This window comes from Schistocerca piceifrons, chromosome 3, assembly GCF_021461385.2.
Source record: "Schistocerca piceifrons isolate TAMUIC-IGC-003096 chromosome 3, iqSchPice1.1, whole genome shotgun sequence".
NCBI lineage: Eukaryota > Metazoa > Arthropoda > Insecta > Orthoptera > Acrididae > Schistocerca > Schistocerca piceifrons.
Window position 1 is genome coordinate 224,107,971 of NC_060140.1, and position 12,005 is coordinate 224,119,975.

The window sequence follows — 12,005 nt, forward strand, 5'->3', positions numbered from 1 at the left end:
TTTCGGAAATGCTAGAATTATCAGCCGTCATTTCCCTACATCCTGGCTGTCCCAATCACCTGATCTTAATCTGTGTGACTTCTGGCGCTGGGGCTATCTGAAAGCTGTTGTCTTCAGTGTTCTGATCGCAAACTTAGCTGCATTGAAAGCATGCATTGCACAACACATTCTGTACGTGACCCCGAAAACACTTCGACCAGTTGTGGAACATGCCGTTTCTCAATTTCAACTTGTTGCAGAAAACGGTGATCAGCAAATTGAACATGTTTTGCACCAGTCACACGGAAATTAATAATCCAATTTGATTTTGAGTGATACTTTTTAATGTAGTTTTTGACCTCAGGACACTTAAAAACCAGTTTTTCCCATCCAATGTGATATGACCTTGCTGTGGTGGATGGGCTTACATAACTAACAGTATCACACCTGTACATCCATGCACAATAAGCAGTACAATTTGAAACTTCCTGGCAGATTAAAACTGTGTGTCTGACCGAGACTCGAACTCGGGACCTTTGCCTTTCGCGGGCAAGTGCTCTACCAACTGAGCTACCAAAGCACGACTCACGCCCGGTACTCACAGCTTTACTTCTGCCAGTACCTCGTCTCCTACCTTCCAAACTTTACAGAAGCTCTCAGCGCACACTCCGCTGCAGAGTGAAAATCTCATTCCAGCAGTACAATTTGTTTAACACCAAACATACTCCTTAGGCATTGTTGTATGATTCATTTGTCATTTGTAGTGGACGACTATTAAATTATGATGCTTACAGTGCCATCTATTGCTACCTTTTTTAACTATTTATTTTTCTTCTGCCACACGTTTTCCCCCTTCTCCGATAATATTACGTTGCAATTTGACGTCATTCTGACCAGTTGTGTTATTTCTACAATGGTTTGAAAGTTTAACTTTAATTATGATCATCCTGTACAATATGAACAGGAAGGGTCCCAACACACTTCCCTGGGGCACACCCCAAGTTACTACTACATCTGATCATGCCTGTCCATCCAAGATAACATGCGGTATCCTCTCTACCAAAAAGTCCTCAATCCAATCACAAATTTCACTTGATACCCTATATGATCATACTCTTGACAAAAAGCACAGGTGCAGTACTGAGTCAAATGCTTTCCAGAAATCAAGATATACTGCATCTAGCTGGTTGCCTTGATCCAAAGCATTCAGTATAGTTGGTTTTCACAGGACTGATGTTTCCGAAATCCATGTTGGCTGGCACTGTGGAGCTCATTCTGTGGATGAAAATTCATTATGTTTGAGCTCAGAATATGTTCAAAGATTCTACAACAGATTGATGTTAAGGATATTGGACAATCGTTTCGTGGATCACTTCTACTACCCTTCTTGTAGACAGGTGAGATCTGTGCCTTTTTCCAAGAACTGGGCATGTATTTTTGTTCGAAGATTATAGTAAGAAGAGGGGCTAACTTAGCTGCAAATTCAGTATAGAATCTGACAGGGATTCCATTGGGGCCTGGAGCTTTGACAGTAATGCTTATTTCATCCATCTTTTCAGTGGTACGAGGATTAAACTGGGGCACTTCTCTGGAGATTTCCTTTGTAAAGGAACATTTGAAAACAGAGTTAAGCATTCCAGCTTTTGCTTTGCTACCCTCAATTTCAGTTTCTATCTCTTTCGCTAGGGGCTGGACTCTAACCTTGGTGCCACTAACAGTTTTACATATGACGAGAATTTCTTTGGGTTCTGTGCAAGATCACTTGACAACATTCTGCTACGGCAGTCATCTAAAAACAAAAAACAAATTACTTAATTGTACTGCATGCTTCATCTTAGTGAAAACTGTGTGAAACAATTTATTGAAACAGCAGCCAAATCTGGAACACAAATACCTACTGAACCACCTTTAGATGGTGTATTACATAGAAATAGCTACTGTGTGCAGTAAGAGGAAGAGCAATGGCCTTTTTTCCATTATGTGTCAATGTTAGTATACTTTACTGAAATAGCCTGCAGTGGCTGACTCTGCCATTTAAAGTATAATATGACTTCCTCAAGTCTCTCCTTGATGACATGATTGATGTAACACAGTGTGTGAAGAATGAATGCATTCTTGTTCTTGCACTTTCTTAATGAGCCATCAGTTTATTTGAATAAGGAGAAATGTTAGAAATAGTACAAGTTTCCCTGTTGTGACTCAAAAGAAAACACACCAAAGAAAGTTATTACAAATATTATTAACTAGTTTTGTAAAATCGGGCTCACTTCAAACTTTAATTTCAAATACATCTCATTTAGTTTTGTGGTATCAAAATTACATCTCCAATTAATGAAGCACTATAATATGTGATAATAAACAAGGTGTAAAGTTCTTCAATTGTAGGTATTCAAACTGATGACAAACTAACCTAAAAAAAAATCATACAGCAGACCTACAAAATGTTTCAGCCCAGCTGTTCTCGCTATGTTAATAATTTCCATCTTCTAAACCCAGATGGAGTAAGGAAATATATTATGCTTATATTCTGTTCTTGTGCTTCTGGAGGACCACAGTTTTCTACAATATGACTACTTTTTCTTCCTGCAACTGTATACAGTATCTGTTAGTCCACTATTGGCCAATTTCACCTACATATCCATTGTGAATTGGTAGTTAAAACAGACAAGTGCAAGTTAAAAATCATCTGCCCAAGAAAATATGACAATTAAGCATACACATCATAGAACTGGTAATTACCATACACTGACATGCAAAAAGAAAAAAAAGAAAAGAAAGAAAGAAATCACTATTGCCCACTGCAAGGTTGAATGCTACTTATTGATGTTGTGGGCAACTGATGTGGTAAGGAAAGTACATAAGTGGAGCAGAGAGATGAAGAGGAAGCATTCTAGCAATGATAAGGGAACTTGACTAATGTAAGAAACTTTAACAAACAGAAAATGTTATGGCCCAGAACCTGGTAATGAGCATCTCATTCAGAAATGTCGGAGCTGGCTGGCTATACATGTTCTACTGTCATGAGCATCAAAGGAAAGTGGCTGAAGGATGGATCAACCATGAGTAGGTGACAAGGTGTTGGGCATTCACATCTCATTATGGAACATGATGGTCAGAAGTTAGTTTACAGGACAGGCAGATATGTGTGCAAATCTGATCACAGAGTACAGTGCTGGTCCAGACACAAGTGTTCCAGTGCACACCATTCAGAGCACACTGTTGTTGCAGGACAGACAACCCTTTTGTGTTCTTATCCTGACCTAATGACATTATCAACTGCAAATTACAGTGGATATTGGATCATCAAAATTGGATGGTGGATCAACGGAAATACGTTACCAGGTCAGATGAACCACGTATCTGGTTACACCAGGCACCAAGAACCCATGCTGGTGAGGATAGTATTTTGCTGGGTACAGTCACATGGGATTCCACCAGATCTGTGGTAGTAATCAAAAGCACTATGCCACCTGTGGACTAGTTGAACATTATTGAAGACATCCTGCATTCCTTCATGCTTTGACGTCTTACCCAGTGGTGATAGCATTTTGCAGCAGGACAGCTGTGTCACAAGGCATGAATGGTTTGAGGAGCACATGTTGATGTCCTGCTGCCAAATTGACCTGTTATGAGTTTGATGCAAAACATCTGGGAAGCCATCAGTTGCCAGGTCCATACCCAAAGACCATAAGCCTGTAACTTATGTGAACCATGTGGACTATGCTTAGACATCTGATGCCTCATATCTCCAGAAACCTACCACGGGCATCCCAAATCATACCACACAGAAATGTGCTGTATTGCATTCCAACGTTCAACCAACATCATTTTAAGCAAGGGTCATAATTTTTTTTGCTCACCAGTGTATAAAAAGTAATACTTAAAAATCTGTGAACATCAAGTGTTCTTTCATGCCAAAGCATAGACTGTCAGTATGAGGAGGAAATCAATATTCCACTCACCTACCTACCTTTGCAAATTTCTAAAGAACAATTCTACGCTGCACTGTTAACATGAAATAAATTAGGAGACTTCTTTGAACCTATAAATACTTGACAAGACAATATTTAAAGAAAATCTCATATTCTTGGTTTAGAGGGTATCCTGCAGGTTGATATATATATATATATATATATATATATATATATATAACTGGTGGAAAATTTGTCTCAGCCATCTGTTGAGGACTAGGTGCACTGTGGTGTATATCAGTTCTGAGCTACAGGACTGACATATGGGCTTTTAATGTGAAAATCATTCAAAAGTTGATGGTTTTACAGCATCTCTCCAGGTGCACGTTGGGAATTAATCGTACCGAGGTACAAGGAGACACTTAAAAGTACAACAGATCAGGTACAAATTGATGTGGAAGACGTAATTAGGAGCGGGATGAAAAATGAACTGATGACAGACAGGATGCCATATGGGCCAAATATGTTCTTTGTTGGGTTTGAAGAGATAATAAAACAGATAATACGAATTTATCATTAAAATACATACAGAAGAAACATAGTCGCATTTAGCTGAAGATCGTAATGCATGCAAAGATGTAGGAACTTTATTCAAGATATGTGATGTAAATAATCTTAAATTGTGACTGTGAGATCTACACGAGTTTTGACTCCGTGGTTATTAAAGTTCTAATAGGCTCACTTTAGCAAGACCTGCTGCAAGTCTCACCCCACAATAAACGTAATAGTTGCTGATAAATCCTGGTTCAGCTTCATAGTGAGATGCATTTTCTATAACAGTGACTTATGTGAACGAACAGATGGGATCTTAATGTTAATTTTGCACGTAATATTTGTAACTACTGACATTGAGAATATTTTGCTAATAACCTACGATGCTCACCCTACAAAGTTTATTTACTGAAGCAAAAAGCATAGTATCGGAAAAGTAAATGAACAATATACAATAACAGTACCCAGTATACAATAACCAACATATTTTCTTACGAAAAGACGTCGTTTGGAGACTTCGCTGTTGACATTTCTAACGTGCTTCTCATACAGAAATAAGACTTTTGCTGAACAATGCGTTCAGTGTATATATTTCGGCATGTCAATAATTGCCATGGGACACCACATACTTGTTGGCATTTAAGCAGGCTTCATATATGTTAACTTACACATTTTCGTCTTAATTTCAAAATTCCCGCTGGAATAAATTTTCTCTCTGGCTATAGCCTTCTAATCATCGTTCTTGAATGTTAGCTGTAAAATACGATTATAATTGCAAGAACAGTTAAATTTGATACCACAGAGACTGTTTGATACTTTTTAATGATTCAAAAGTTGTTGTGAAGTAGAAGCCATTTAGAAGGCTGGGTTTAGTGCATCAACAACTGCAGAAGGGTTAGTGTGGTCCTATTTACACATTATAATATGTGTTGTTCCAAGGCCAATAAAATGAGACTTGTAGTGAAGACCAACAAAAAAATTATAAATAGTTATCTACAGTGAGCAGTTTTGAGCTTTTTAGCAATTTAGAGCATTAAAAAGAACTAACTGCAACACTGTATTTCAGTAAAAGCGTCTGTTCATTCGATACTAGCGTATGGAACGCAACTTAGTCTCTAGCTCTGCTGTAATGTCAGCTAAATCATGTAGAAAAACACGATTTTTCGTTGAAACATACAGTAACTTATGAGTTAGTTAACTCAGATATGTTTATATAACAGCTACATGTGTTTCTTCAACGAAGTAAGAATTTTAAGTCAGTTACTTTTATCATTTAACGAAGATCCCGTAATCGCCATTTTTTGGTGAACAAGTGCGTCTTAGTAATGTGTCTAGATAAAAAATTTCAGAATGGACATGTATGGGAACTGCCATAGAGTATTGGGAAAAGGTCAACGCCTTTACTAACTTTAATGCTGTGAAACAGCCAGCATGAATGGGATGTAGCAGCTGTGTTAGTTGTTTTTATATCTCAACCTTCGTAGTGGAACAGCAGTTGGATCTAAAATTTATAAGCTGATATGGCAGTAGCACAGGCAGAACTATGGCAGATGATATGTCTAGTTGGCAGCAACTGTACTCCACTATAATGCATAGATTTTGCGAGAAGTAAGTCTTTTGACAATAATTTTGATTATAATCTGACTAAAACCTTGTAATGTCTTAGGAACGCCCCCATGAATTACCTTTATAACCACTCGAAGTGTCGAGGTGTATTTCGCAAAAGTAATACTCATTTTCAAAAGTGGATATAGGCAATTAACTTCTAATTATAGACCTTTCCCTCATTCCTCTATGCTATATGGACAGGCCTTTCTGACAATTACCTTTTAACAACAGCTCACTGTGAATGCTATAACGGCTTACATACTGAGAATGCAATGTATGATCCAACAAAGTCAGTACCTTGCATTGATGACATTTTCTGTGAGCTTTTCAAGGCCTTCAGAGGTGTAGGTTATAAAATTCTACATTGGCAACTCCTAGCACTGATGTAGACAGATTTCAACAAAGGTCACATTAACAAATAATATGACAGGAATAAGATAAATTAAGATTGTGGAAACATTAAGCATAGTGCCCAGCAAGGTTCAGTGTTATCCCATCTCCTGTTCTTGACCTGCATTAATGATTTATCTGGAACATCTGAGCACTGCTCAAAAAGTGTCATGTTTAGTAATGACACAAGTATACTGACAAAGGTTCTAAACACATCCATACCACACACAGCTAGGAGAGTTACGGAACAGACTGCTTCACAGCAAAAAGATTGTTTCTAAATCTTACGAAAAGTCATTCCAAAAAACATTAAAGGACTTACGGGTACCACAAGTAGATCTCAATAGATACAGATGTGTCTAGGAATAAAGCTGGATTGTATTCTTGACCATCTGAGATCACCAGTCTTAGAAATTCCTCTCATAATGTTTACCTGCGGAAGAGATTGCTAGCATACACTGTTCTTGAGTGCTGCAGTGCTCAGTGTTTATCTGGTTACGACTTGCCTCCTGAAGAGGGAGCAAAACCACTTGTGTCTGGCCCCACATGACTCTGCTTCACGATGTACTTGCTCAATATCTGTTGTATGGACTCTGGGCATGTAAATAACTGAACATGACCAGTCTTGGTTGATGTCTCACCTCATTATGCCTCACCATACTGCACTAATCCAAAGCCCACCCCATCTCTCTCTCTTTCTACTTTTAACACAAAATGTTTTAAAGAATGCTTACATGTTACAGTTAACTTCATACAGCACATGGAAAATAATAGATACTTCAGTACAATCACAGGAAAAAATAAGACTCATTTCCACACACAAGATTTATTTACCCTATCATTAATAGGAAATCACACTGAAGCGCCAAAGAACCTGCAACAGCTCCCTAATATCGCATAGGACCCCTGCAAGCAAGCACAAGTGCCGTAACACGACGTGGGATGGTCTCGACTAATGTCTGAAGTAGTGCTGGAGGGAACTGACACCATGAAACCTTCAAAGCTGTCCATAAATCCGTAAGAGTATGAGGGGGGGGAGATCTCTTCTGAACAGCATATTGCAAGGCATTCCAGATATGCTCAATAAACTTCATGTTTGGGGAGTTATGTGGTCAGCGGAAGTGTTCAAACTGAGAACAGTGTTCCTAGAGCCACTCCGTATCAGTTCTGAGCGTGTGGGGTGTTGTGTTGTCCTGCTGGAATTTCCCAAGTCTGGAATGCACAATGGACGTGAATGGATGCAGGTAATCAGACAGGATGCTTATGTACAGGTCACCTGTCAGAGTCGTATCTAGACGTCTCAGGCGCCTCATATCACTCCAACTGCACGCACCCCACACCTGTACAGAGCCTCCGCCAGCTTGAATAGTCAGTCCCCTACTGACGTGTGTGGTCCATGGATTCATGAGGTTGTCTCCATACCCGTACACATCCATCCACGAGATACAATCTGAAACGAGACTCATCCAACCAGGCAACCTGTTTCCAGTCATCAACAGCCCAATGTCAGTGTTGATGGGCCCAGGCAAGATGTAAGGCTTTGTGTCACACAGTCATCAAGGGTACACGAGTAAGCCTTCTGCTCCAAAACCCTAATCGATGATTTTTCCTTGAATGGTTCACATGATGACACTTGTTGAATACCCAGCACTGAAATCTTCAGCAATTTGTGGAAGGGTTGCACTTCTGTCACGTTGAACGATTCTCTTCAGTCATCATTCGTCCAGTCCTTGCAGAATCTTTTTTCCGGCCGCTGCGATATCGGAGATTTAATGTTTTATCGGATACTGATATTCACAGTACACTCGTGAAACGGTTGTATGGGAAAATCTACACTTAATAGCTACCTCAGAGATGGTGTGTCCCATCGCTTGTGCGCCGACTATAAAACTACGTTCAAACTCACTTAAATCTTGGTAACTTGGCATTGTAGCAGCAGTAACCAATCTAACAACTGCACCAGATGCTTTTGTCTTACATTGGCGTTGCTGACCCCAACGCCATATTCTGCCTGTTTACATATCTCTGTATTTGAATATGCATGCCTGTACCAGTTTCTTTGGCGTTTCAGTGTATGTACACATTAGACGAATACAATCGCTGAAAAATGGGAGACGACCATCTTTATTAATAAAACATTTACAGCAGTAACCCTCCTTAATTTTCACTTGTATGCAAGAGAAGAAAATTTATAGTTTATGTTGGACAACAGTGGATCACTGGCATATTTATTGGCTGCGATGATTTCTTAATAACATGCCACATTTACTAAAGCACCATTCGCTATGTGCGCTTGTTTCAGGGTTACATCTTGCGGCTGCAGCCAGTCCCAGTAGATCCTTTTCATATCTGCTCCACCATTTGAAGATGCTGTCGTCGCCTGGATGCACTAAAATACAGATATGTACTTCATCTGTTCATCTTGCAGTCCCTGAGATAATATCTCTTTTTGGCTTGCAATGACACTGCACTTGAAGGTTCTGTTTAATGAACAAAAGAGAGAGAAATAAGACATAACTGTTGTGGAAATGTTTATATTGATAAAATATATTTTTATATTATATTTTATATTGATATTTTATATTATATTTTATATTGATAAAATATTATACAAATAATAATAATTCCGTTTCACTTCTCACTAGCTACGCAAAAACGATTATGTATATGGTTGAATGTTGTACCTGGATAGCTTACTCACAATTGTCACACACTGCTAGGAATTTCTCAATTTTCATTTATGTCAAATGTATTGAGATTTCAGAAAGATCGTGAAAGGGATGTAGCAACTTTATGTTTAGAATTAATTACAACCTCCTCATGTAGTAAAGGCAGGGCTCGATTTTTAGTCTCTTGTAACTGCTGTTAACAAATAGATGTGTTCAGTATACATCAATTACACTAGTTAATTACAGATCTATCCTTTCCTCATATCATCATAAAAAGTACTTTTAAGTGCAGTAATTAAACTCACCTTGCAGTCACTGTCTTTGGCACTGTAGCCGGCTACTATGGTCAAGTGGTTCTAGGCGCTTCAGTCTGGAACCGCACGACCGCTACGGTCGCAGGTTCGAATCCTGCCACGGGCTTGGATGTGTGTGATATCCTTAGGTTAGTTAGGTTTAGGTAGTTCTAAGTTCTTGGGGAGTGATGACCTCAGATGTTATGTCCCATAGTGCTCAGAGCCATTTGAACCTTTTTTTTTTTTGGCACTGTAGATTTGTTGACATTTACGTAACCAAAGAAGAACTAACCAGATTGTAGGTTCTTTTTTGTTTTCTAATTATTCTGTGTCCTCTTTAAGTGGTTTCGCGAACTCTACAATTCTTCCTGCAAATTCATTGTCATATCCCTGTAATCCATAAGTGAAACTATTTTCCTTTAGTAAAGCACCAACTTCGTTGTACTGAGTGTGCAAGGAATCTAGCATAGTGTATAAGTTGTTCCAGAGAGGGCAAACCACTGGTTTCAAATACATCTTCAATGAGGAGCAGAGGCCACTTTTCTTCATGTTCTGTGCAATGCATTCTTATATATTTATTGTTGCTTCAACGTTTGCTGCATCATTCAACTAGAAGCCACCTTTATTGTAAGTGTGGTTAAGTTCTGTTATACAATGTGGAGCACAAGGAAGCCTTTTGTGAATTTCCAAATGTTTTATTACATTGGCACTCTGGTCGAAGACAAAAACAAAATTATGCAACTTTTCCAGTGAAATGTTTCACTCAGTCATTGGGTCTCGTGCTTCTTTCGTACTATTTATATCTGTCATCTTAACATCCTGGAATTGTGTTATAAACAAAACATTATTGACAAGAGGCCAATCTGTGTTTGTGTAAAGTGCTGTGAGCCTCAAATTATGCACATTATTGTACTAATCAATTCGCATATCGCCGGCCACGGTGGTCTCGCGGTTCTAGGCGCGCAGTCCGGAACCGTGCGACTGCTACGCTCGCAGGTTCAAATCCTGCCTCGGGCATGGATGTGTGTGATGTCCTTAGGTTAGTTAGGTTTAAGTAGTTCTAAGTTCTAGGGGACTGATGACCTCAGACGTTAAGTCCCATGGTGCTCAGAGCCATTTGAACCATTTTTAATACCTTCCTTAATAGCCAGAATTCTTATGCTGTTTCGAACTGTATCAGCCTGTTCTTTGACATGCCTGCTTATAGAAGAGGGATGTGGCTTGATATCTGAAACACTGACTTCTCGCTAATGTGTATCTAGATGAATTAATTCTTAGTCTAGTTCTTTGAAACCCTCACCCAAAACACAATTAAAAGATCACACATCTTCAGCACTTTAGCACATGTTGGAACAAATGCCGCTGTTATAATATTTTTTACTACTGTCGGTATTCCTGAAGGAGCTGTGTCACCATGGGGTTTAAGAATGTTTCTTTAAAGGAGTCATTCCCGACTGGAAATAAAATAATGTAATCAATTTATGTGTGATACATACCCAGTAGACGTTCTGTTTTCATCTACAACAAACAGAAATTTATTCCACATGTACTGTAGACACCCCCGTTTCTTCGACATGTGCACATTGGTTTCAGTTTGACTTCTTGCTGCACTGGTTTCCTCATGCTGCTTAGTCAGAAACACATCACTAATGGGAAACCTGTGCTGTGTGCAGTCGCACATGGATAAACATATGTTTAACGTTTCTCGAGTCAAACATTGCCAAGGATTTGGTCACAGCTTTTATACATGGCCACAATAACAAGTGCAGGTAGACTATTTAGTTAGGCTGTGCTTGGGCCATCTCGCATTTTGTGCTCGCTTATTTAGTCATGCAGGACTCTATTCTGTACATTATCACTCACTACTACCCTGTGTCATAATCTTTTGGGGCAATATATATTATGAAAAAACATTACTTATGTAAATATGCAATAAGAATATTGGGTAAAGTTCATATCAAAACATCTTGCAAAAATCTCTTCATTACATCCCAGTACCATATTCAATGCTTGTATTTGTGGTTAAAACAAAAGTGAATATATGATGATTTACCAGAATGTAATCTGCAACCCAAATAATTGTAATAATCATAATTTACATATAGACTACGCAGTCCCAATCAGGGTCAGAATGAAGTCTTACATTCTGGTGCAGAAGCATATAACACATTACTGATAGCCAGCACACATGACACTGAAAATCCTGATTCAAAATAAAATACTGTCTCATTAAGCGTTGTTTTTCAGTTTATCACTATACATGGATGTAAATGAAATACACTCTAAGACAAAAACACGACACACCACGAATGAATTACCCAAATGGGACAGAAATCGGTAGAGGAGATGTACATGTACAGACAAACAAATGATTACAATTTCAGAAAAAGTGGATGATTTATTTAAAAGAAAGAGCTTCACAAATTGAGCAAGTCAGTAATGTGTTGGCACATCTCTGGCTCTTATGCAAACAGTTATACTGTTTGGCATTGATTGGTAGAGTGGTTGGGTGGTCTCCTGAGGAATATTGTGCGAATTCTGTGTTACTCTTCTTTCGTGAGCTGCAGGTAACACACACAAATGCACTGCACATCACAGTTCAA

At 38.8% G+C, this 12,005-nt stretch overlaps 1 non-coding gene across 1 annotated transcript; it reads right to left on the reverse strand.

The window, feature by feature from the left end:
- Positions 1-484: 484 nt before the first annotated feature.
- Trnas-cga lies at positions 485-559 on the reverse strand. Its single transcript has one exon. It is a non-coding gene; the product is annotated as a tRNA-Ser (tRNA).
- Positions 560-12,005: the final 11,446 nt, after the last annotated feature.